This window comes from Thalassophryne amazonica, chromosome 5 (assembly GCF_902500255.1).
Source record: "Thalassophryne amazonica chromosome 5, fThaAma1.1, whole genome shotgun sequence".
In the NCBI taxonomy this organism is placed as follows: Eukaryota; Metazoa; Chordata; class Actinopteri; order Batrachoidiformes; family Batrachoididae; genus Thalassophryne; species Thalassophryne amazonica.
In genome coordinates, this window is record NC_047107.1 from 15268597 (window position 1) to 15295807 (window position 27211).

The 27211-nt window shown below is 48.9% G+C and overlaps 1 protein-coding gene across 1 annotated transcript in view; it reads left to right on the top strand.

Moving 5' to 3' along the window:
- The window catches only part of LOC117509916, a 153247-nt gene that overhangs the window by 122107 nt on the left and 3929 nt on the right, over nucleotides 1–27211 (top strand). The window lies entirely within an intron of this gene.

Sequence of the window (27211 nt, forward strand, 5' to 3'; positions counted from 1 at the left end):
ATAGTCCTATACTTAAAACATATGGTAAAGAACCCTCTCTTCCCACAGGAGGACAAGGTGTGACCATTGAGGGGTGAAATTCATGCCTGTATATAGAGGGGGTTCAGGGGGTTCAACCCACCCCCACCCCCTGAGAATTCTGCTGATTTTTTCTGCTGATTTTTTTCTGATCTGGATATCAACGTTATGTATTTTCTTTTCATTGATAATAAGCAACAAGCACTAACTGTTACACAGCTATTATCACACACCCTCAAGTTTCAATTTCCTCTGCCAGAGTAATCCCTTAAGTGATGAAAGGGGAAACTGCTAGGTAAACTTTTCCCATGGGGGATGAGAATTTTTGCTCCCTGGTCCCTATCCTGCTCTGATATCAAACAGATTAGTAGGCTTGTAAATACCCATGTAGACACACAATTACACTTGTCTGGTTTGTAAAAACATGTTTGTATGTATAAGCTGAGAAATAAAGGGAGCTTCTCCTTCCTGTTGCAAATACTGTAAAGGTGCAAATATTCGTGTGGGATTTATTATGCAAATTTCGCGAGTTAAACAAGGTTGCCAAATTAAATACCGCTATTGTAATACATAACATACGTACATATTCATAATGTAAATGCAAATATTAATACCGCGAAATACGAGGTCTGTTGGAAAACTATCCGACCTTTTTATTTTTTGCAATAACTATATGGATTTGAATCATGTGCGCTTGCATCAGCCAAGCTTGAACCTTCGTGCGCATGCGTGAGTTTTTTCACGCCTGTCGGTTGCGTCATCGCAACCGACAGGCAGGTATAAAGTTTGCATTAATGTTATCTTGGTTCTTCCTGGGTGGTTCTTATGGCAACTGATCCAATCCCAAGCAAGGACTATTTGTATATAAAAATGTATTTCCTAAAATGATACATTTTGGGTTTCAAATGAAATTTATGTAGCTTTTTACCCCTTGAAATCCTCAAAAAGCTTCTGCTTCGGGGGGCTTTGCCCCCCTGAGCCCCCCACGAGGGCGTTGCCCCTCGACTCCACCGGGGGCCCTGCGGCCCATTGGACCCCCAACTCAAGGATTTGAAACCCCCCCCCCCCTTTCACATTCCTATATACGGCCCTGAAATTTTCTGAGGGAGGTCATCACACTGGGTGCTACAGCCCCAATGTCAGGGAAAAAAAACAAACAAACATTTTTTTCAAGGGCCACTCACAGCACTGACTCTGTATCCCTGGCGAATGAGATCGAACTGGGAGGCAGCTACAGACAGAGTTGCCAATCAATCAATCAATCAATCAATTTTTTTTATATAGCGCCAAATCACAACAAACAGTTGCCCCAAGGCGCTCCATATTGCAAGGCAAGGCCATACAATAATTATGTAAAACCCCAACGGTCAAAACGACCCCCTGTGAGCAAGCACTTGGCTACAGTGGGAAGGAAAAACTCCCTTTTAACAGGAAGAAACCTCCAGCAGAACCAGGCTCAGGGAGGGGCAGTCTTCTGCTGGGACTGGTTGGGGCTGAGGGAGAGAACCAGGAAAAAGACATGCTGTGGAGGGGAGCAGAGATCGATCACTAATGATTAAATGCAGAGTGGTGCATACAGAGCAAAAAGAAAAAGAAACAGTGCATCATGGGAACCCCCCAGCAGTCTACGTCTATAGCAGCATAACTAAGGGATGGTTCAGGGTCACCTGATCCAGCCCTAACTATAAGCTTTAGCAAAAAGGAAAGTTTTAAGCCTAATCTTAAAAGTAGAGAGGGTGTCTGTCTCCCTGATCTGAATTGGGAGCTGGTTCCACAGGAGAGGAGCCTGAAAGCTGAAGGCTCTGCCTCCCATTCTACTCTTACAAACCCTAGGAACTACAAGTAAGCCTGCAGTCTGAGAGCGAAGCGCTCTATTGGGGTAATATGGTACTACGAGGTCCCTAAGATAAGATGGGACCTGATTATTCAAAACCTTATAAGTAAGAAGAAGAATTTTAAATTCTATTCTAGAATTAACAGGAAGCCAATGAAGAGAGGCCAATATGGGTGAGATATGCTCTCTCCTTCTAGTCCCCGTCAGTACTCTAGCTGCAGCATTTTGAATTAACTGAAGGCTTTTTAGGGAACTTTTAGGACAACCTGATAATAATGAATTACAATAGTCCAGCCTAGAGGAAATAAATGCATGAATTAGTTTTTCAGCATCACTCTGAGACAAGACCTTTCTGATTTTAGAGATATTGCGTAAATGCAAAAAAGCAGTCCTACATATTTGTTTAATATGCACTTTGAATGACATATCCTGATCAAAAATGACTCCAAGATTTCTCACAGTATTACTAGAGGTCAGGGTAATGCCATCCAGAGTAAGGATCTGGTTAGACACCATGTTTCTAAGATTTGTGGGGCCAAGTACAATAACTTCAGTTTTATCTGAGTTTAAAAGCAGGAAATTAGAGGTCATCCATGTCTTTATGTCTGTAAGACAATCCTGCAGTTTAGCTAATTGGTGTGTGTCCTCTGGCTTCATGGATAGATAAAGCTGGGTATCATCTGCGTAACAATGAAAATTTAAGCAATACCGTCTAATAATACTGCCTAAGGGAAGCATGTATAAAGTGAATAAAATTGGTCCTAGCACAGAACCTTGTGGAACTCCATAATTAACTTTAGTCTGTGAAGAAGATTCCCCATTTACATGAACAAATTGTAATCTATTAGACAAATATGATTCAAACCACCGCAGCGCAGTGCCTTTAATACCTATGGCATGCTCTAATCTCTGTAATAAAATTTTATGGTCAACAGTATCAAAAGCAGCACTGAGATCTAACAGAACAAGCACAGAGATGAGTCCACTGTCCGAGGCCATAAGAAGATCATTTGTAACCTTCACAATCACAACCCTTACAATCACTATTAGTATGATGACACACCCCAAACGACCTGCCATCCTCTGCCCAAAACAACACTTTCCATATTACACAAAGTTCTGTGCACTTCAGAACATTTCCACCATCATGCCACTCAAAGATCACACGGCACTTCCCAGCTTCTCTTTCAACCCCTTCGGGGGTCCCTTACAGTCAACGGAGACATCCTCACTTCCCACACATTCAGTCACGTCACACTCCAAATTCATCCCTCCACTTGTTGCCGCCATTACACGCCAGTCTTCATGCTGTGGACCAAAGTTCCTTCCCCTGACAGTACCAATGAAAGAACGGAAAAAAGAAGAGAGGAGAAACAAAATAAAAGAAAGAAGAAAAAATGAGTTCCAACTGCACCATAAATTCTACTGAACAACCCCATGGCTTTCAGATAGGGTTGTTATGGGAGGAGCTAAGCTGAGTCAGAAATGAACCCCAGAAGCAGACAGCCAGAAGACAGGAGTAAAGGGCAAAAAACCAGGGTCCTTTAATTCTACCGCAGTGGTATGATACAACAGTGATGTGATGATCTGTATTGAGATATTAATCCAATACAACAAGCACTGGGCGTGGAACAGGATGAGGAGTGAACCAAATGAATGTCGAAAAACACAGCGAGATGCAGCAATACGAGGTCTGTGAGAAAAGTATCGTACCTTTTTATTTTTTTCAAAAACTATATGGATTTGATTCATATGTTTTTACGTCAGCCAAGCTTGAACCTTCGTGCGCATGCGTGAGTTTTTCCACGCCTGTCGGTTGCGTCATTCGCCTGTGGGCAGGCTTTGAGTGAGCACTGCTCCACCCCTCTCGTCGTTGTTTCATTGCGAGGAAATGGCGGAATGATTTGGGCTTTTTTTCCATCAGATTTTTTCAGAAACTGTTAGAGACTGGCAGCTGGAAACCATTCGAAAAATTTATCTGGCTTTCGGTGAAAATTTTACGGGCTTCACAGAGAATAAGGAGTGTTACTACAGTTTTAAGGACGCCCCACAATCGAGAGGCAGAAACCACCACATCATTTCTAAACGGATCGCTGTGTGGAGCTGGGACCATCGTGTGCAATTTCTCTGGTTATCACAAGAGCTGGACATCAGCCATTTTCTGGCAGATTTCACTTTTAACAAGAGATTTTGTCATGGAAAGCCGCGCGGAGGCTTCGCGCATCACGACCGATTCGCTGATGAAGCGAGACAAAGGAACACCTCCGTTTCGGAGTGCCAGGGGACAAGTTGGAACATACCCAGCTCTCCACAATTTCTCTTATACTCACTTGACTGGTAAGCACTGAAAGCCGAGATAGGCATGTCCTAACTTGTCCCCTGGCACTCCGAAACGGAGGTGTTCCTTTGTCTCACTTCATCAGCGAATTGGTCGTGACACGCGAAGCCGCGGCGCGGCTTTCCATGACAAAATCTCTTGTTAAAAGTGAAATCTGCCAGAAAATGGCTGATGTCCAGCTCTTGTGATAACCAGAGAAATTGCACACGACGGTCCCGGCTCCACACAGCCATCCATTTAGAAATGATGTGGTGGTTTCTGCCTCTCGATGGCAGCTCGGAGCGCGGCGCACCGTGCGCCATTGTGGGCCGTCCTTAAAGCTGTAGTAACACTCCTTATTCTCTGTGAAGCCCGTAAAATTTTCACCGAAAGCCAGATAAATTTTTCGAATGGTTTCCAGCTGCCAGTCTCTAACAGTTTCTGAAAAAATTCTGATGGAAAAAAAGCCCAAATCATTCCACCATTTCCTCGCAATGAAACAGTGACGAGAGGGGTGGACCAGTGCTCACTCAAAGCCTGCCCACAGGCGAATGACGCAACCGACAGGCATGGAAAAACTCACGCATGCGCACGAAGGTTCAAGCTTGGCTGACATAAAAACATATGAATCAAATCCATATAGTTTTTGAAAAAAATAAAAAGGTCCGTTACTTTTCTCACAGACCTCGTACTTACAACAGGTGGACTATGTGGAGACCAAAAAAAAAGCACTAACAGAGGCAATCAACCAGCAGGTGAGCAAGGTAAAGGTGCGGCTTAAATACAACTCAACTAATCAACAACAGGTGTAACATCAGTGACAACGGAAGGGCCAGGACATGAGAGGACATAAAGAAATACACAGAAATACAAAATCAAATCAATTTTATTTGTATAGCGCCAAATCACAACAAACAGTTGCCCCAAGGCGCTTTATATTGTAAGGCAAGACCATACAATAATTATGAAAAAACCCCAACGGTCAAAACGACCCCCTGTGAGCAAGCACTTGGCAACAGTGGGAAGGAAAAACTCCCTTTTAACAGGAAGAATCCTCCAGCAGAACCAGGCTCAGGGAGGGGCAGTCTTCTGCTGGGACAAATAACAACACTGTACTGTTGTGAATAAGCACAACAAACACAACGGATCACAACAATAGACAAAGAAATCAATTCACAAGAATGTGTCACGTGGGCAGGCTCGAAGATAAGAGCCGTCTGTCCAAAGCAGAACCGGAACCACACGATTTCCTCCGCCACCGAACCCCGGGAATACTGGAGCCGCCAAGTCCCGAACTCCCAGGTGGCCACTGCCTCCGCGTGTCGGATCTGGTACTGCTGGCGAGGAACAAAAACAGTTAAATGTGGGTGCACCCAGCAATCCGTATGGCGGGAAAACCACCTCCACCTCTCGTTGGAAGAATGTCTGCTATTTAACGCACAAAAGTAAAAAAGGGTTACTGTCAACACAGTCAGCTGAGTACGGTACCTTCTAGGTAGAGCGATATCTCGGCAAAGAGGTGGAGATGTCGTCCTGCTGATATACCACTGCTGATCAGATGATTGGTGACAGCTGTTGTAGGTGATAAGTGACAGCTGTCACCCCGGCTGCTCCTGTGAGGCGGCAGCGCCCTCTGGTGCCTGGAGCCCGCACTCCAGACAGGGCGCCCTCTGGTGGTGGTGGGCCAGCAGTACCTCCTCTTCAGCGGCCCACACAACAGGACCCCCCCCTCAATGGGCGCCTCCTGGCGCCCCACCAGGCTTGTCCGGGTAGCGGCGGTAGAAATCGGCCAGGAGGGCCGGGTCCAGGATGAAGCTCCTCTTCACCCAGGAGCGTTCTTCGGGTCCGTACCCCTCCCAGTCCACCAAATACTGGAAGCCCCGGCCCATCCTACGGACATCCAAGAACCGGCGCACAGTCAATCAATCAATCAATCAATTTTTTTATATAGCGCCAAATCACAACAAACAGTTGCCCCAAGGCGCTTTATATTGTAAGGCAAGGCCATACAATAATTATGTAAAACCCCAACGGTCAAAACGACCCCCTGTGAGCAAGCACTTGGCTACAGTGGGAAGGAAAAACTCCCTTTTAACAGGAAGAAACCTCCAGCAGAACCAGGCTCAGGGAGGGGCAGTCTTCTGCTGGGACTGGTTGGGGCTGAGGGAGAGAACCAGGAAAAAGACATGCTGTGGAGGGGAGCAGAGATCGATCACTAATGATTAAATGCAGAGTGGTGCATACAGAGCAAAAAGAGAAAGAAACAGTGCATCATGGGAACCCCCCAGCAGTCTACGTCTATAGCAGCATAACTAAGGGATGGTTCAGGGTCACCTGATCCAGCCCTAACTATAAGCTTTAGCAAAAAGGAAAGTTTTAAGCCTAATCTTAAAAGTAGAGAGGGTGTCTGTCTCCCTGATCTGAATTGGGAGCTGGTTCCACAGGAGAGGAGCCTGAAAGCTGAAGGCTCTGCCTCCCATTCTAATCTTACAAACCCTAGGAACTACAAGTAAGCCTGCAGTCTGAGAGCGAAGCGCTCTATTGGGGTGATATGGTACTACGAGGTCCCTAAGATAAGATGGGACCTGATTATTCAAAACCTTATAAGTAAGAAGAAGAATTTTAAATTCTATTCTAGAATTAACAGGAAGCCAATGAAGAGAGGCCAATATGGGTCCAAGCCGGCTCGCCATCGATGATCCGGGCAGGAGGCAGCGCCGGACCCGGAGCACAGAGGGGTGAGGTGTGATGCGGCTTTATCCGGGACACATGGAAAACAGGATGGATCCGCAGTGAGGCCGGAAGCTGAAGCCTCACTGCGGCTGGACTGATGACCTTAAGGATTTTGAAGGGGCCGATGTAACGGTCCTGTAGTTTGGGGGAGTCCACTTTCAGGGGAATGTCCTTTGTGGACAACCACACCTCCTGCCCTGGCCGATACGCAGGGGCCGGGGTCAGCCGACGGTCTGCATGGGCTTTTGCCCTCGTCCGGGCCTTTAGCAAAGCAGAACGGGCGGTGCGCCACACCCAACGGCACTTCCGCAGGTGGGCCTGGACCGAGGGCACACCGACCTCTCCCTCAACCACCGGAAACAACGGGGGCTGATACCCCAGACACACCTCAAAAGGGGAGAGGCCGGTGGCTGAAGACACCTGGCTGTTATGGGCATACTCGATCCAGGCCAAATGGGTACTCCAGGCCGCCGGGTGCGCGGCCGTCACGCAGCGCAAGGCCTGTTCCACCTCCTGATTTACACGTTCTGCTTGTCCGTTGGTCTGAGGATGATACCCGGATGAGAGACTCACCGTGGCCCCCAGTTCCCGGCAGAAGCTCCTCCAGACTTGCGAGGAGAACTGGGGACCGCGATCGGAGACGATGTCTGTTGGAATCCCATGCAGCCGGACGACGTGGTGGACCAGGAGGTCCGCTGTCTCCTGTGCAGTCGGGAGCTTCGGGAGGGCCACGAAGTGGGCTGCCTTGGAGAATCGGTCCACTATCGTGAGGATGGTGGTGTTGCCCTGGGACAGCGGGAGGCCCGTGACAAAATCCAGGCCGATGTGGGACCAGGGGCGATGAGGCACAGGCAGCGGCTGGAGCAGTCCCGATGCCCTGCGGTGGTCAGCCTTGCCCCTGGCGCAGGTGGTGCAGGCCTGGATATAATCCCGGACGTCGGCCTCCAGGGACGCCCACCAGAAGCGCTGCCGGACAACTGCCACGGTCCTACGCACCCCTGGATGACAGGAGAACTTGGAGCCATGACAGAAGTCCAGGACTGCAGCCCTGGCCTCTGGTGGGACGTAAAGTCTGTTCTTCGGCCCAGTTCCGGGATCCGGGCTCCATGCCAGGGCCTCCCGGACGGTTTTCTCTACGTCCCAGGTGAGGGTGGCCACGATAGCGGACTCCGGGATGATAGGTTCCGGTGGATCCGACAACTCCGTTTTGACTTCGTCTTCATGCACCCGGGACAAGGCATCCGATCTCTGGTTTTTGGTCCCGGGACAGTAGGTGATCCGGAAGTCAAAACGGCCGAAGAACAGTGACCAGCGGGCTTGCCTGGGGTTCAGCCGCTTGGCGGTCCTGATATACTACAGGTTCCGGTGGTCAGTGAAAACCGTGAATGGCACGGACGTTCCCTCCAACAGATGTCTCCACTCTTCAAGAGCCTCTTTCACCGCAAGGAGTTCTCGATTGCCGACGTCATAGTTCCGTTCGGCCGGGGTCAACCTGCGGGAAAAATAGGCACACGGGTGAAGGACCTTATCGGCCTGTCCGCTCTGAGATAGCACGGCTCCTATCCCTGAGTCCGAGGCGTCCACTTCAACCACAAACTGGTGACTAGGATCGGGCTGCACCAGAACAGGTGCAGACGAGAAGCGCCGTTTCAACTCCTTGAACGCGGCATCGCACCGATCCGACCAGGTAAAGGGAACTTTTGGAGAGGTCAGGGCTGTCAGGGGGCTAACTACCTGACTGTAGCCCTTAATGAACCTCCTGTAGAAATTCGCAAAGCCGAGGAACTGTTGCAGCTTCCTACGGTTGGTGGGTTGGGGCCAGTCTCTCACCGCCGCAACCTTGGCCGGATCAGGAGCGACGGAGTTGGGGGAGATGATAAACCCCAGGAAGGACAAAGAGGTGCGGTGAAACTCACACTTCTCGCCCTTCACAAACAGCCGGTTCTCCAACAACCGCTGCAGGACCTGACGTACATGCCGGACATGAGTCTCAGGATCCGGAGAAAAGATGAGTATATCGTCTAGATATACGAAGACGAATCGGTGCAGGAAATCCCGCAAGACATCATTAACTAATGCTTGGAACGTCGCGGGGGGCGTTTGTGAGGCCGAACGGCATGACCAGGTACTCAAAGTGACCTAAGGGGGTGTTAAATGCCGTCTTCCACTCGTCTCCCTTCCGGATCCGAACCAGGTGATACGCATTTCTAAGATCTAGCTTAGTGAATATCTGGGCTCCATGCAGGGGCGTGAACACTGAATCCAACAAGGGCAACGGGTATCGATTACGAACCGTGATTTCGTTCAGCCCCCTATAATCAATGCATGGACGAAGTCCGCCGTCTTTTTTACCCACAAAAAAGAAACCTGCACCCATCGGGGAGGTGGAATTCCGGATCAACCCGGCGGCTAAAGAGTCCCGGATGTAGGTCTCCATTGATTCGCGCTCAGGTCGTGAGAGGTTGTACAGCCTGCTGGACGGGAACTCAACGCCTGAAACCAAATCAATGGCACAATCGTACGGACGGTGGGGGGAAGGGTGAGCACCAGATCCTTACTGAACACATCCACAAGGTCATGGTACTCCACCGGCACCGTCCCAAGATTGGGCGGGACTCTGACCTCCTCCTTAGCCTAGGAACCGGGAGGAACCGAGGAACCTAAACATACCCGATGGCAGGTCTCGCTCCACTGAACCACTACCCCGGACGGCCAGTCGATCCGGGGATTGTGTTTTAACATCCAAGGGAACCCGAGAATCACACGGGAGGTGGCAGGAGTCACAAAAAACTTGATCTCCTCTCGGTGGTTTCCTGACACCACAAGAGTTACTGGTGGTGTCTTATGTGTGATTAGAGGGAGTAGGGAGCCATCTAGTGCCCGCACCTGCACAGGCGAGGTAAGCGCCACCAGAGGGAGCCCTGCCTCCCTGGCCCATCTGCTGTCTAGCAGATTCCCTTCAGAGCCCGTGTCCAGCAGTGCTGGGGCCTTCAGGGTTAAATCCTCATAAAGGATTGTCACTGGGAGTCGTGTGGCAATATGGGTATGTCCCACGTGAATGTTTTGGCCCACCCCTAACCCAGTTTCTAGGGGCGGGCGTTGGTGTTTAACCGCTCGGGGCAGTCCCTCACTTGATGCTCTATTGAGCCACAAACAAAGCACGCTCCGCGGACCAGCCTCCTCTGTCTATCTGGTGGCCTAAATGTGGCCCTGCTCGTGTCCATAGCTTCATCAGCAGGGGGAGCTGTAACCACACATAGCGTAGAGGCCGTGGAGCGTGGGGAGGGCGGAACTCGGTCGGAACCGGAAGGGAGAGGGACGGCGCGTGCTCGGCCACGCCCTTCGTCTCGTTCCTGACGGCGTTCTTCTAACCGATTGTCTAATCTGCGGTGGTTTGAATCATATTTGTCTAATAGATTACAGTTTGTTCATGTAAATGGGGAATCTTCTTCACAGACTAAAGTTAATTATGGAGTTCCACAAGGTTCTGTGCTAGGACCAATTTTATTCACTTTATACATGCTTCCCTTAGGCAGTATTATTAGACGGTATTGCTTAAATTTTCATTGTTACGCAGATGATACCCAGCTTTATCTATCCATGAAGCCAGAGGATACACACCAATTAGCTAAACTGCAGGATTGTCTTACAGACATAAAGACATGGATGACCTCTAATTTCCTGCTTTTAAACTCAGATAAAACTGAAGTTATTGTACTTGGCCCCACAAATCTTAGAAGCATGGTGTCATTCAAAGCGCATATTAAACAAATATGTATGACTGCCTTTTTGCATTTACGCAATATCTCTAAAATCAGAAAGGTCTTGTCTCAGAGTGATGCTGAAAAACTAATTCATGCATTTATTTCCTCTAGGCTGGACTATTGTAATTCATTATTATCAGGTTGTCCTAAAAGTTCCCTAAAAAGCCTTCAGTTGGTTCAGAATGCTGCAGCTAGAGTACTGACGGGGACTAGCAGGAGAGAGCATATCTCACCCATGTTGGCCTCTCTTCATTGGCTTCCTGTTAATTCTAGAATAGAATTTAAATTCTTCTTCTTACTTATAAGGTTTTGAATAATCAGGTCCCATCTTATCTTAGGGACCTCGTAGTACCATATTACCCCATTAGAGCGCTTCGCTCTCAGACTGCGGGCTTACTTGTAGTTCCTAGGGTTTGTAAGAGTAGAATGGGAGGCAGAGCCTTCAGCTTTCAGGCTCCTCTCCTGTGGAACCAGCTCCCAATTCAGATCAGGGAGACAGATACCCTCTCTACTTTTAAGATTAGGCTTAAAACTTTCCTTTTCGCTAAGGCTTATAGTTAGGGCTGGATCAGGTGACCCTGGACCATCCCTTGGTTATGCTGCTTTAGACGTAGATTGTGGGGGGGTTCCCATGATGCACTGTTTCTTTCTCTTTTTGCTCCGTATGCATCACTCTGCATTTAGTCATTAGTGATCGATCTCTGCCCCCCTTCACGGCATGTCTTTTTCCTGGTTTTTTCCCTCAGCCCCAACCAGTCTCAGCAGAAGACTGCCCCTCCCTGAGCCTGGTTCTGCTGGAGGTTTCTTCCTGTTAAAAGGGAGTTTTTCCTTCCCACTGTTGCCAAGTGCTTGCTCATAGGGGGTCGTTTTGACCGTTGGGGTTTTTCATAATTATTGTATGGCCTTGCCTTGCAATATGGAGCGCCTTGGGGCAACTGTTTGTTGTGATTTGGCGCTATATAAGAAAAAAGTTGATTGAGTTGATTGATTGATAACGAGATCAATAAGCCCGTCTAAATCCCGCGGTTCGTCCTTGGCCACCAGGTGCTCCTTCAGGACCAACGACAGTCCGTTTACGAAGGCAGCACGGAGGGCAGTGCTATTCCAGCCGGACCTCGCAGCCACGATGCGGAAGTCGACTGCATAAGCAGCTGCGCTCCGGCGCCCCTGTCTCATTGACAGCAGCACGGCTGAACTCCCTCACAAACCCATCATATGTCAGAAGGAGCCGTGGATTTTGCTCCCAGAGCGCTGTAGCCCAAGCGCGTGCCTCGCCGCGAAGCAGATTAATTACATAAGCTATCTTACTAGCATCAGTCGCGTACATGACGGGACGTTGTGCGAAGACGAGCGAACACTGCATAAGAAAGTCCGCGCATGTCTCCACACAACCCCCGTACGGCTCTGGAGGGCTTATGTATGCTTCAGGGGAAGGTGGGAGGGGTCGTTGAATGACCTGTGGAACGTCACTGTTGCGCACAGGATCGACAGGAGGGGGAGCCGCAGCAGCGCCCTGAGGACGCGCTTCCACCTGCGCGGCAAGAGCCTCCACCCTGCGGTTAAGGAGGACGTTCTGCTCTGTCATTAGATCCAGCCGAGCCGTAAAAGCGGTGAGGATTCGCTGCTACTCACCGATCATTCCTCCTGCAGACGCCTGTGCGCCCTGCTCTTCCATTGGCCGTTCAACAGCCGGTTGACGCCCCTCAGGGTCCATGACGTTGGCCGAGATATCCTGTTGTGATAGTGTAGGAACACAGACCCACAACAGGGGGCGCAAATGAACGGACAATGGAGGAAGTCAAATAACAACACTTTACTGTTGTGAATAAGCACAACAAACACAACGGATCACAACAATAGACAAAGAAGTCAATTCACAAGAATGTGTCACGTGGGCAGGCTCGAAGATAAGAGACGTCTGTCCAAAGCAGAACCAGAACCACACGATTTCCTCCGCCACCGAACCCCGGGAATACTGGAGCCGCCAAGTCCCGAACTCCCAGGTGGCCACTGCCTCCGCGTGTCGGATCTGGTACTGCTGGCGAGGAAAAAAAACAGTTAAAGGTGGGTGCGTTTGCACCCAGCAATCCGTATGGCAGGAAAACCACCTCCACCTCTCATTGGAAGAATGTCTGCTATTTAACGCACAAAAGTAATAAAGGGTTACTGTCAACACAGTCAGCTGAGTACGGTACCTTCTAGGTAGAGCGATATCTCGGCAAAGAGGTGGAGATGTCGTCCTGCTGATATACCACTGCTGATCAGATGATTGGTGACAGCTGTTGTAGGTGATAAGTGACAGCTGTCACCCTGGCTGCTCCTGTGAGGCGGCAGCGCCCTCTGGTGCCTGGAGCCCGCACTCCAGACAGGGCGCCCTCTGGTGGTGGTGGGCCAGCAGTACCTCCTCTTCAGCGGCCCACACAACAGAACCAGGAAAAAGACATGCTGTGGAGGGGAGCAGAGATCAATCACTAATGATTAAATGCAGAGTGGTGCATACAGAGCAAAAAGAGAAAGAAACACTCAGTGCATCATGGGAACCCCCCAGCAGTCTAAGTCTATAGCAGCATAACTAAGTGATGGTTCAGGGTCACCTGATCCAGCCCTAACTATAAGCTTTAGCAAAAAGGAAAGTTTTAAGCCTAATCTTAAAAGTAGAGAGGGTGTCTCTCTCCCTGATCTGAATTGGGAGCTGGTTCCAGAGGAGAGGAGCCTGAAAGCTGAAGGCTCTGCCTCCCATTCTACTCTTACAAACCCTAGGAACTACAAGTAAGCCTTCAGTCTGAGAGCGAAGCGCTCTATTGGGGTGATATGGTACTACGAGGTCCCTAAGATAAGATGGGACCTGATTATTCAAAACCTTATAAGTAAGAAGAAGAATTTTAAATTCTATTCTAGAATTAACAGGAAGCCAATGAAGAGAGGCCAATATGGGTGAGATATGCTCTCTCCTTCTAGTCCCTGTCAGTACTCTAGCTGCAGCATTTTGAATTAACTGAAGGCTTTTCAGGAAACTTTTAGGACAACCTGATAATAATGAATTACAATAGTCCAGCCTAGAGGAAATAAATGCATGAATTAGTTTTTCAGCATCACTCTGAGACAAGACCTTTCTAATTTTAGAGATATTGCGCAAATGCAAAAAAGCAGTCCTACATATTTGTTTAATATGCACATTGAATGACATATCCTGATCAAAAATGACTCCAAGATTTCTCACAGTATTACTAGAGGTCAGGGTAATGCCATCCGGAGTAAGGATCTGGTTAGACACCATGTTTCTAAGATTTGTGGGGCCAAGTACAATAACTTCAGTTTTATCTGAGTTTAAAAGCAGGAAATTAGAGGTCATCCATGTCTTTATGTCTGTAAGACAATCCTGCAGTTTAGCTAATTGGTGTGTGTCCTCTGGCTTCATGGATAGATAAAGCTGGGTATCATCTGCGTAACAATGAAAATTTAAGCAATGCCGTCTAATAATACTGCCTAAGGGAAACATGTATAAAGTGAATAAAATTGGTCCTAGCACAGAACCTTGTGGAACTCCATAATTAACCTTAGTCTGTGAAGAAGATTCCCCATTTACATGAACAAATTGTAATCTATTAGATAAATATGATTCAAACCACCGCAGCGCAGTGCCTTTAATACCTATGGCATGCTCTAATCTCTGTAATAAAATTTTATGGTCAACAGTATCAAAAGCAGCACTGAGGTCTAACAGAACAAGCATAGAGATGAGTCCACTGTCTGAGGCCGTAAGAAGATCATTTGTAACCTTCACTAATGCTGTTTCTGTACTATGATGAATTCTAAAACCTGACTGAAACTTTTCAAATAGACCATTCCTCTGCAGATGATCAGTTAGCTGTTTTACAACTACCCTTTCAAGAATTTTTGAGAGAAAAGGAAGGTTGGAGATTGGCCTATAATTAGCTAAGATAGCTGGGTCAAGTGATGGCTTTTTAAGTAATGGTTTAATTACTGTCACCTTAAAAGCCTGTGGCACATAGCCAACTAATAAAGATAGATTGATCATATTTAAGATCGAAGCATTAATTAATGGTAGGGCTTCCTTGAGCAGCCTGGTAGGAATGGGGTCTAATAGACATGTTGATGGTTTGGAGGAAGAAGCTAATGAAAATAACTCAGACAGAACAATCGGAGAGAAAGAGTCTAACCAAATACCGGCATCACTGAAAGCAGCCAAAGATAACGATACGTCTTTGGTATGGTTATGAGTAATTTTTTCTCTAATAGTTAAAATTTTATTAGCAAAGAAAGTCATGAAGTCATTACTAGTTAAAGTTAAAGGAGTACTCGGCTCAATAGAGCTCTGACTCTTGTCAGCCTGGCTACAGTGCTGAAAAGAAACCTGGGGTTGTTCTTATTTTCTTCAATTAGTGATGAGTAGTAAGATGTCCTAGCTTTACGGAGGGCTTTTTTATAGAGCAACAGACTCTTTTTCCAGGCTAAGTGAAGATCTTCTAAATTAGTGAGACGCCATTTCCTCTCCAACTTACGGGTTATCTGCTTTAAGCTGCGAGTTTGTGAGTAATACAAATAAAAAATAATACAGACAACACGAGGTGAGTGGAAAATAAAACCAGATCATGAAATAACAAACCAAAACATAAAGTACACAAATTGCAAAAACAATGTGGAACAAACAGACAACACGATGCAGAAACCACTGAACAAAGATCTCATAACAAATAGTGCCCAAGCCGAAACCAAACATCATAGAATATACACAGAGAAATAAAGGCGGAACTCAAACTGGGACCGAGTAAGAACAGGGGACACAAGACAGTCTTAAGAAATACGTGAAAAACAGAACAGCATGAATAACAAAGGACCAGAGGACTGTGGGCGGAGGAACATCATGACTCGACAGGAACACAGAATGACACACACCCGTGCAGGGGAGGGAACACCATGGATGACAAACCCAAGCGTACACATGACAGACACTCACATGGATGACCACAAGCACAAACAGTAACAGACACAGAAGACACAATCGCAGATAGGTCACATAGGCAAGAGGGAGTGACAACGGCGCACCAACACACACATACCCCAGACAGCCACAGCAAGGAGCGCACACACACACACACACACACATACCCCAGACAGCCACAACAAGGAGGGCGCACCCACAGACACACCCGACAAGAACCACAGTTATACACATACCATGACACAATGTCATAAGGGACAGGCATGACCGATAAAAGGACAAAAATGCACAGACAGGACTAACAGGGCATGTCCCCAACAAGGGTAGAGCAGATGGGTGAGTGGATAAGGAGTTGGCCTGCCAATATGTGGACCTGGGTTGGAATCCTACTCATGCTACCCATCTGTGTTCTTGGACAAGATACATAATTGATTTCTACTCAGCTGTAAATGCGAAGTAACCTGCATCAGAGTGATGTCCCATCCATAAGGAGTGGTAGACTCTCATCTACTTGACACTGTAGTGAAAGTGACGTGACACGGACCCACAACAGGGGGGCGTTAATGAACGGACAATGGATAAGCCAAAAGTAACAATTTAATGTTGTGAATCGCACAACGACGTACAGACAATAACAATATGGTGGACTGTCAATCATACACCAGGTGACATGTGGGCAGGCTCGACGATAGAAGACGCCTGGCGAGAGAAGAGCTGGATCCCCACACAGCTTCCACCACCAACGGAGCTGAAGAACACCGGAGCCGCCAAGCCCTGTGCCCCAGGTGGCTGCTGTCTTCAGCAGTCAGACCCGGTACTGCTGGCAGAAAACAGAGACAGTCCTGATGAGTGTGAGTTCGCACACTCAGTAATCCCACAGTCAGTGTTCAGTAAAGGAGGGAGAACCTCCACCTCCAATCACACACTCGTGCAGCTCCTGTTTAAACCACTTATCTGGTTTGGGGTGTGAGGCGAAGCCGTCGCTGTCACACCAAACGCCAATCCCACAGATAAGGCAGAACACCACAGGATAACGGCTGCAAAAGAAGTTCAGATTATCACTCAACGGTTTGAGTCAACAGAGAAATTACCTGAATGGTAGCTGATTTCTCGGCGGGCAGGTGGAGTTGCAGTCCGACCTTTATGGTGGTGGTGATGAGTAGTGGATGAGTGACAGCTGGTACGGATGATGAGTGACAGCTGTCACTCCTGTTTGCTCCGACGCCCTCTCGTGCTTGAAGCCCGCACTTCAAGCAGGGCGCCATCTTGTGGTGGTGGGCCAGCAGTACCTCCTCTTCAGCGGCCCACACAACAGGGACCCCCCCCCCTCAACGGGCGCCTCCTGGCGCCCGACCAGGCTTGTCCGGTGCCGCCCGGTAGAAGTCGGCCAGGAGGGCCGGGTCCAGGATGAAGCTCCTCTTCACCCAGGAGCATTCTTCGGGTCCATACCCCTCCCAGTCCACCAAATACTGGAACCCCCGGCCCTTCCGACGGACACCAGGAGCCGGCGCACGGTCCAAGCCGGCTCCCCGTCGATGATCCGGGCAGGAGGCGGCGCCGGTCCGGGGGTACAGAGGGGCGAAACGTGGTGAGGTTTGATGTGTGACACATGGAAAACCGGGTGGATCCGCAGTGAAGCTGAAGCTGCCAGCTTCACTGCGGCTGGACTGAGGACTTTGAGGATGGGGAAAGGTCCAATATATCTGTCCTTCAACTTTTGGGATTCCACGTGCAGGGGAATGTCCTTTGTGGAAAGCCAAACCTCCTGCCCAGGCTGATACGCAGGGGCCGGGGCACGCCGGCGGTCTGCATGGTTCTTGGCCCTCGTCCGGGCTTTGAGCAGGGCAGAGCGGGCGGTACGCCACACCCGACGGCACCTTCTCAGATGGGCATGGACCGAGGGCACCCCGACCTCTCCCTCCACTAGCGGGAACAATGGGGGCTGGTACCCCAAACACACTTCAAATGGGGAGAGGCCGGTGGCAGACGAGACTTGGCTGTTATGAGCGTACTCGATCCAGGCCAGATGGTCACTCCAGGCCGTCGGGTGCGCGGAGGTCACGCAACGGAGGGCCTGCTCCAGTTCCTGGTTAGTCCCCTCTGCCTGCCCGTTCGTCTGGGGGTGGTACCCAGACGAGAGACTGACGGTGGCCCCCAGTTCCCTACAGAAACTACGCCAGACCTGGGAGGAGAACTGAGGACCACGATCCGAGACAATGTCTGATGGAATCCCATGCAGACGCACGACGTGGTGGACCAGGAGGTCTGCAGTCTCCTGGGCCGTCGGGAGCTTCGGGAGAGCCACGAAGTGGGCCACCTTGGAGAACCGGTCCACTGTCATTAAGATGGTGGTGTTTCCCTGGGACGGCGGGAGGCCCGTGACAAAGTCCAGGCCGATATGAGACCAGGGGCGACGAGGCACAGGCAGAGGCTGGAGGAAGCCTTGGGCCTTGTGGTGGTCGGCTTTGCCCCTGGCACAGGTGGTGCAGGCCTGGACATACTCCCGGACGTCGGCTTCCATAGACGCCCACCAAAGCGCTGCCAGACCACTGCCACGGTCCTTCGCACCCCTGGGTGACAGGAGAGCTTGGAATCGTGACAGAAGTCAAGGACCACAGCCCTGGCCTCTGGTGGGACGTACAGTTTGTTCTTCGGACCGGTCCCCGGGTCCGGGCTCCATGTCAGGGCCTCCCGGACGGTCTTCTCCACGTCCCAGGTAAGGGCAGCCACGACAGTGGACTCGGGAATGATGGTTTCAGGGGGGTCTGACAGCTCAGTCTTGACCTCCTCTTCGTGCACCCGGGACAGGGCGTCAGATTGTTGGTTCTTTGTCCCGGGGCGGTAGGTGATCCGGAAGTCAAAACGCCCAAAGAACAGCGACCAGCGGGCTTGCCTGGGGTTCAGACGCTTCGCGGTCCGGATGTACTCCAGGTTCTGATGGTCCGTGAAAACCGTAAATGGTACCGATGCTCCCTCCAACAGGTGTCTCCACTCCTCAAGAGCCTCCTTCACCGCAAGAAGTTCCCGATTGCCGACGTCATAGTTCCGTTCAGCTGGGGTCAACCTGCGGGAAAAGTAGGCACATGGATGGAGAACCTTGTCGGACTCCCCGCTCTGGGATGGCACGGCTCCTATCCCTGAGTCAGAGGCACCCACTTCAACAACAAACTGGCGCTTGGGATCGGGCTGCACCAGAACCGGTGCAGTCGAGAACCGGCGTTTCAACTCCCTAAACGCGGCTTCGCACCGATCCGACCAGGTGAAGGGGACTTTTGTGGAGGTCAGGGCTGTCAGGGGGCTAACTACCTGACTGTAGCCCTTGATGAACCTCCGGTAGAAATTTGCAAAACCGAGGAACTGTTGTAGTTTCCTACGGTTCGTTGGTTGGGGCCAATCTCTCACCGCCGCAATCTTGGCCGGATCAGGGGCGACGGAGTTGGAGGAGATGATGAACCCCAAGAAGGACAAAGAAGTGCGGTGGAACTCACACTTCTCGCCCTTCACAAACAGCCGGTTCTCCAACAACCACTGTAGGACCTGACGTACATGCTTGACATGGGTCTCAGGATCCGGAGAAAAGATGAGTATATCGTCTAGATATACGAAGACAAACCGATGCAGGAAGTCCCGCAAGACGTCATTAACCAATGCTTGAACGTCGCGGGCGCATTGGTGAGGCCGAACGGCATGACCAGGTACTCAAAGTGACCTAACGGGGTGTTAAATGCCGTCTTCCACTCGTCTCCCTCCCGGATCCGAACCAGGTGATAAGCATTCCTAAGATCCAATTTCGTGAAAATTTGGACTCCAAGCAGGGGCGTGAACACTGAATCCAACAGAGGTAACGGGTATCGGTTGCGAACCGTGATCTCGCTCAGCCCTCTGTAATCAATGCATGGACGGAGTCCGCCGTCCTTCTTGCCCACAAAAAAGAAACCAGCACCCATCGGGGAGGTGGAGTTCCGGATCAACCCGGCAGCTAACGAGTCCCGGATGTAGGTCTCCATTGATTCGCGTTCCGGACGTGAGAGGTTGTACAGCCTGCTGGACGGGTACTCAGCGCCGGGTATCAAATCAATGGCACAATCATACGGATGGTGCGGGGGCAGCGTGAGTGCCAGATCCTTGCTGAAGACAGCACAGATGAGATACAGGACACATAGGATGGTACTTCTATGGAATTAAGCAGAAAGTGGGTAAAGTCAGAACAGTTAAATGAAGCACGGGGAGGAAAATATTTGGACTGAACCAGACGTTACATTTGATAAACAAACACCCTTTAGGATTCTGTGACTACTGTCATGCTCTCAAAAACTCTCAAGAATGAGTGGAATTGATGATGGACATGAGGAAATGTGGGGGTGAAAAACTCACTCACTCATCTTCAACTGCTTATCCGGGACTGCGTCACGGGGGTTGAACACAATCGAATTTGAAAATTCATTTGAAATTGGTATAGGGAGTTTGGGAGGAGGCCCCGGGGAAGACCCAGGACACGCTGGAGGGACTACATCTCTTGGCTGGCTTGGGAATGCCTTGGGGTTCCCCCGGAGGAGCTGGGGGAGGTGTGTGTGGATTGGGAGGTCTGGACGGCTTTGCTTGAGCTGCTGCCCCCGCGACCCGACTCCGGATAAAGCGGAAGAAAATGGATGGATGGATGGATGGATGGAGTTTGGCTCACTATTTCAAAGCTACAAATGGTGTTCATTCTTTCTTTCTTTCGTTCTTTCTTTTTCCTATTTCTGTTTTTTGACAACTGATGCAAGGAATGCTGGTTCACACTCCAACATACTAGGTGGCGGTAATGCACCTATACACAGGTTGCCACCCACCAAAAGCGCCAAGAAGAAGAAGAACTTCCTTATTTCCTGTTAGGTTCCGAAGCTACAGTTCGTTAGCAAGAAACACTGAAATCTCTCAGAACATGTCAAACTTCAGCTTGCAAACCTGTGATATTTTCTAAAAGAGCCCCGGAGCCACAAAACCCGAAAATAAGCCGGAAGAAGAAGAAAAGAAGAAGCCAGTGTGGAAAAGTCCAACAGCTGAGACAATTTTTGAAACAGCGGCTAACTGCTGTTAAATCGCAGAATATCGAGACGAAGAAATTAGTGGTTTCAAATAAGAGAAGAAACGCGACAAAGTGCTCGATACTCTTTTCAAGTCCGCTGATACAGAGCAGGTTTGTTCATCTTTATTTTAGACTTCATATATATATATATATATATATATAAATTTTCGCGTCGGAGATAAATACTATATATATATGAAAAAATAAATAATTACCTAAACAGAGAGAGAGGGAACATCCTAAACTTAAAAGTCTGCATGATGGCACAGCGACATTGTGCCATTGCTCAGGGAGAGCCCTGCCACTACTGATATTGTTTAAAAATACACAAGTGCTTTTTTATCTGATTACTCGATTAATCAATAGATTACTCGATTCCAAAAATATTCGATAGCTGCAGCCCTAGTGAATAGCCACTCCCCACGTATAGCGGAGAGCAGCTTGCAGACGAACCAGTGTTTTTTAAAAACAAACACACTGCTTCGCTTTAAATGAGCAGTAAGCCATTTCAGATTATCAGCGTGGGCTGTCTTTCTCATAAAAGGCTTTATTTTAGTCTGTGTGTCATGTTGGAAAGCGGTACTTTTTGGCACTAAATGGATTAGCGCTTACACTATGTCTTACACTCAGATTTACTAGATAGGGTTGAGCTGTCAAAAGGCTTGCCCCGAGCGGATTGCGGCCCCGCCGTCTTGGAAGGTTGAAGCGCTGCAACGGCCTCGCACTGTCAGTGGAAAATGCATGCTTTGGGCTTGTAATCACTGTCAATTCTCTGGCCGACTTCTCCACTGTTATTTACATTTAAGACGTGAAACCATCTCATGCTGGACCGCAGCTCTCAGCCGACTGTGCCCACGCCAGTCGAGTTGGAAAAAAAAAAAAAAAAAGCCCCCACCCACCCGACGGCCGCGCTCAAGCACCCAACTGCTGACATCCCCGAACCGGCCGGCAACGCTGCTCATGAGCTCCTCATTGTTGTGGACATCCAGCTGCAGGTGACAGGGAATATTGCGAGTCTTCTCACTGTCCCGAGCAGTGCCGCCGCCCAGTTCAAGGATCCCACCGGCCAGATACTCGAGCACAGCCGGCAGGTAAATGGGGGCTCTGGCACCCACACGCTCCGCACAGCCGCCCCCCAGCAGATGGTCGACATGACTGACTGGAAACTGCAGTCCAGCATGGCAGGAGCAAATCTTTGCCTTGGCTCTGCCTTTACCGCCTGTTTTGCCTCTTCCACATATGATTTCATTCTAATCCTTTGCTTTCAAAGCACTAAGAAAAAGAAAGAGTAATCAGGCAGAGAGTTGTCTGATAACACAAATTTTCTGTTGACAGGAGCCCCACTTTACGCTCCATTCGCAGCCTTATAGAGAGAAAGGATCAACAGTTATGATAAATCTGACTTCAGAAATCGAATCTACTTATCTGAATTGACCTAAGCACACGTTTTCACGTCTTAAATGTAAATAATGGCGGAGAAGTTGACCAGAGAATCAACAGTGATTACAAGCGCAGAGCATGCATTTTCCACTGACAATGCGAGACCCCTGCAGCGCTTCAACCTTTCTAGATGGGCGGTTCAGCGCTACAGGTCACGTGAGCAAATTACCTGTCTATTATGGGATGTCTATGGTCTTACATGGCTTAAGCACATGCTGTAGTCTTGTTCTGTTTTTTTTTTTGTTTTTTGTTTTTTCTCTGTCGGATGTTACAGCGCCACACAGGCCTGGCATATGTACTACAACGTTAAACGAAGCTTCTAGGCACAGAATTTGCCTTGAACATTTTTTGTAATGGAATTATTCGAGTTACTAACTCGACTAATCGTTTCATCCCTAATTACGTTTTTCAAATTAAAAACACCTTTTGTTAGCTCAGAAAGCTCATTTTGAGTTTTAAAGATAACACAGCAGCTTAAAAAAAATTGTATGGTGAATTAAAAAAAAATAACTCAGTTTTGTCGTACATATGACTCCAAACAATATTTTTCCAAGAATCTTTCACATAACAAGAATTTTAAGACCTATTTTCCTATAAAGAAGTAATAATAGCTTTCTGAAGTTGTTCAGTGATTTTCTCTTATTTTAAGTATGAAATTAGATTTTGCGCTTTAGCAGGGAACTCCACCAAATGAAATTTATGCTTGTTCTGTGCAGGACTGGTATGATTTAAATCACTGAACAAAATAAAAATAATTTTTGATTAAAATGATTTTTTTTTTTTTTAAGAAATCAGTACTTTTTTAAACTTTATTTAACCAGGTCAGTCCCATTGAGACACAAAGATCTCTTTTCCAAGGGAAGCCTGGGGAAAAAAGCAGCTTAAAAACATTAAGTTTCAGGAGGAGAACACAATCAGACAACAATAAAAGACAAATATATTCTGGTCACATCATAGTATTAATATGGGGCTTTCATAAGCTGGAACAAGAACGATATGAGGCAGATACTAAGTCTCTCATAATGTTTTTAAATGTTCCAAGAGAAATTAGTTCCCTCATGTTCAAAGTTCTCTGTAGTAAGTTCCAAGCAGCAGGTGTGAAGTGCATGAAGGATTGCTTACCTATCTCAGTGCGAATTTTGGGGACATTGAGCAGATAGCTATCATTGGAACGCAAGGAGTACATGCTCTGGGTTCTGATATTGGGGGAGTAGACCTAAGATTGCTTTGTAAATAAAAATGTGCCAGTGTGAGAGATGACGTGCAGCCAACGAGGGCCACTCAACTCTGCTATATAAGGTGCAATGGTGAGTGGAGGTTTTGCAACATGTAATAAACCTCAGGGCACCGTGATACATGGAGTCCAGGGATTGGAGAAAATTTGCAGGGGCATGCATATAAAAAAGGTCGCCGTAATCCAATAAAGGAAGAAAGGTGGCAGCTACTAAATTCTTCCTAGCAGCAAAGGTAAAACACATCCTGTTACAATAAAAGAACCCCAGTTTTAGCTTTAGTTTTTTAATCAGGTTCTCCATATGAGACTTAAAGCCTGTCATCAATCAGAACACCCAGATACTTGTAGCAAGGCACTACTAGCTCAATCATGTTTCCTTGCTTAAAACGTTACCAAAATATGAAATCGGTACCATTAATTCATAGTACTTGTGCATGTTGTATGTGCACCTTTATGTTTTAACACATCAATAAAGATTATCCATCCATCCATCCATCCATCTCTCTCTAAGGGAGCGCCCAGCCACCCTGCAGAGGAAACTCATCTCGGCTGCTTGTACTCGCGATCTCGTTCTTTCGGCCATGAGCCAAATCTCATGACCATAGGTGTAATGTAGATCGATCGGTAAATCGAGAGGTTTGCCCCCCTACTCAGCTCTCTCTTCACCACGATGGTCCGATACAGTGACCGCATCACTGCAGATGCTGCACCGATCTGTCTATCGATCTCACGCTCCATCCGTCCCTCACTCGTGAACAAGACCCCAAGATACTTAAACTCCTCCACTGGAGGCAAGGACACTCCACCGACCTGAAGAGGGCAAAACACCTTTTTCCGGTCGAGAACCATGGCCGTGGATTTGGAGGTGCTGATTTTCATCCCGGATGCTTCACTCTCAGCTGCAAACTGCCCCAGTGCACGCTGAAGGTCCTGATTTGATGAAGCCAACAGAACCACATCGTCCGCAAACGGCAGAGACGAGATTCTGTGGTTCCCAAACCAGACCCCCTCTACACCCTGGCTGCGCCTAGAAATTCTGTCCATAAAGCTAATGCATCCCTCGGGATGATAATGCATCCCTCGGGGCACCCCCCACAGGGTGCTCCTCCCAGACCCGAGTTTTTGCCTCTGCGACCGCACGGGCTGTGGCACGCTTGGCCTGCCAGTACCTGTCAGCTGCCTCCAGGGTCCCACCTACCACCAAATACAAGTAGACTCCTTCAGCTTGACGGCATCCCTTACTTCCGGCGTCCACCACCGGGTTCGGGGATTGCCGCTCCAGCAGCTACGAGTGGCAGCATCGACAATGGAGGTGGAGAACATGGTCCACTCAGACTCCATGTCTCCAGCCTCCCCCGGGATCTGGGAGAAGCTCACCTGGAGGTGGGAGTTGAAGATCCCGCTGACAGAGGGTTCCGCCAGTCGTTCCCAGCAGACCCTCACGATACGTTTGGGCCTGCCAGGTCTGACTGGCTTCCTCCCCTCCCAGCGGCTCCAACTTACCACCAGGTGGAGATCGGTCGACAGCTCAACCCCTCTCTTCACTCAAGTGTCCGAAATACGAGCCGATGGTCAGATGATACAACTACAAAGTCGATCATCGACCTCCGGCTCACGGTGTCCTGGTGCCACATGCACTTCTGGACACCCTTGTGCTCGAACATGGTGTTCGTGATGGACAAACTGTGACTAGCACAGAAGTCCAACAACTGAACACCACTCGGGTTCAGATCGGGGAGGCCGTGCTTCCCGATCACCCCCCTCCAGGTCTCACTGTCACCGCCCACGTGGGCATTGAAATCCCCCAGGAGAACAGTGGTGTCCCCAGTCGGAGCGCTATCTGGTACCCCTCCCAGGGACTCCAAGAAGGTCGGGTACTCTGCACTGCCACTCGGCCCGTAGTCCGAAACAACAGTGAGAGACCTGTCCCATGACCCGAAGGTGTAGGGACGTGAACTCCAACACATGGCGACTGAGCTGGGGAGCAATAAGCAGTGCGACCCCAGCTCTCCGCCTCTCCCTGTGGGCAACGCCAGAAAAGTGGAGCGTCCAGCCCCTCTCCAGGAGTTGGGTACCAGAGCCCAAGCTGTGCATGGAGGTGAGCCCGACTGTCTCTGGTCGGTATCTCTCAACCTCCCGCACAAGCTCGGGCTCCTTCCCCAATACGCCCCCGACAACATAGCTCCTTCCTAGGAGCTGTGTTGTCGGTGGCTTTGTGCCCCTTGTAGGGTCTCCCAAAGCAAACACGTCCTAGGTGACGGGTCAGACTAAGGGCAGTTCAGAAGCTCCCATGACCAGTAAAAAATCAAGGACGGAGACGTCACCCGGTATGGCGGAGCCGGGGCCCCACCCTGAAGCCAGGCCTGGGGTTGGGGCTCGCGCGCCAGCGCCTGGTGGTCGGGCCTTAGCCCATGGGGCCCGGCCGGGCTCAGCCCAAAAGAGCGACGTGGGCCCGCCCTCCTGTGGGTTCGCCACCTGCAGAGGGGGCCATGGGGGTCGGGTGCAGAGAGGATTGGGTGGCGGTTGAGGGCGGGTGGCCCAGCGGCCAGGTCCGCGCTCACAGCCCCTGGCTGTTGGGACGTGGAATGTCACCGCGCTGGGAATAAAGATTATAACTAATGATATTATTTGTATACTTTCATTTAGTAAAGTGAAATAAAGATGAAAAAAGTGGATTTAAATTGAAAAAAATCTAAAATCATGACTTTTTAGAAAAAAAGGAGATTCCTTTTACCAGCACTGGTTAGGTTATGTTGGATACAGTGTATCTGGAAATATTTACAGAGCTTCACTTTTCCTACATTTTTTATGTTACAGCCTTATTCTAAAATGGAGTAAATACATTTTTTCCCCCTCCAAATTGTACCCGCAACACCCCATAATGTCAACATTTTTTTTTTTTAGCTGTTGCAAATGTATTAAAAATAAAAAAAAAACTACGAAATCGCATGTACATAAGTATTCACACCCTTTGCTCAATACTTTGTTGATGAACCTTTGACAGCAATTACAGCCTCCAGTCTTCTTGAAAATGATGCCACAAGCTTGGTGCACCTATGTTTGGGCAGTTTTGACCATTTCTCTCTGCAGCACCTCTCACGCTCAATCAGGTTGGATGGGAAGCTTTGATGCTCAGCCATTTTCAAGTCTCATCAGAGATGTTCAGTCAGATTCAGGTCTGGGCTCTGGCTGGGCCACTCGAGGACATTCACAGAGTTGTCCTGAAGCCACTCCTTTGATGTCTTGTTTGTGTGCTTAGGGTCATTGTCGTGTTGAAAGATCAACAGCTGCTCCAGTCTGAGGTCAAGAGCGCTCTGGAGCAGGTTTTCATCCAGGATGTCCAGGTCCGAGGAGCAGTGTTTGTCCTTAATCTTGACGTCTGTACACCAGTTATTGTTTATACGAGGTCTGTTAGAAAAGTATCCGACCTTTTTATTTTTTTCAAAAACCTGATGGATTTGAATCACGTGTGCTTGCATGAGCCAACCTTGGACCTTCGTGCGCATGCGTGAGTTTTTTTTCACGCCTGTCGGTTGCGTCATTTGCTTGTAAGCAGCCTTTGTGTGAGGATGGGTGGGGTCTCTCGTCGTTTTTTCTTTGCAAGGAAATGGCGGAACGACTGGAGCAGCGTGACTGCATCAAATTTTGTCAGAAACTGGGCGACAGCCAGGTGGAAACCATTCGGATTATTCATACGGCTTCCGGTGACGATCCTCTGGGCATCACACAGATTAAGGAGCGGTACAACCAGTTTAAAGACGTCTGCACAACGGTGGAGAGCGCGCCGCGCTGCGGTCGGCCATCAATACGCTGAAATGACTGGATCATTCCAAAGTGAAT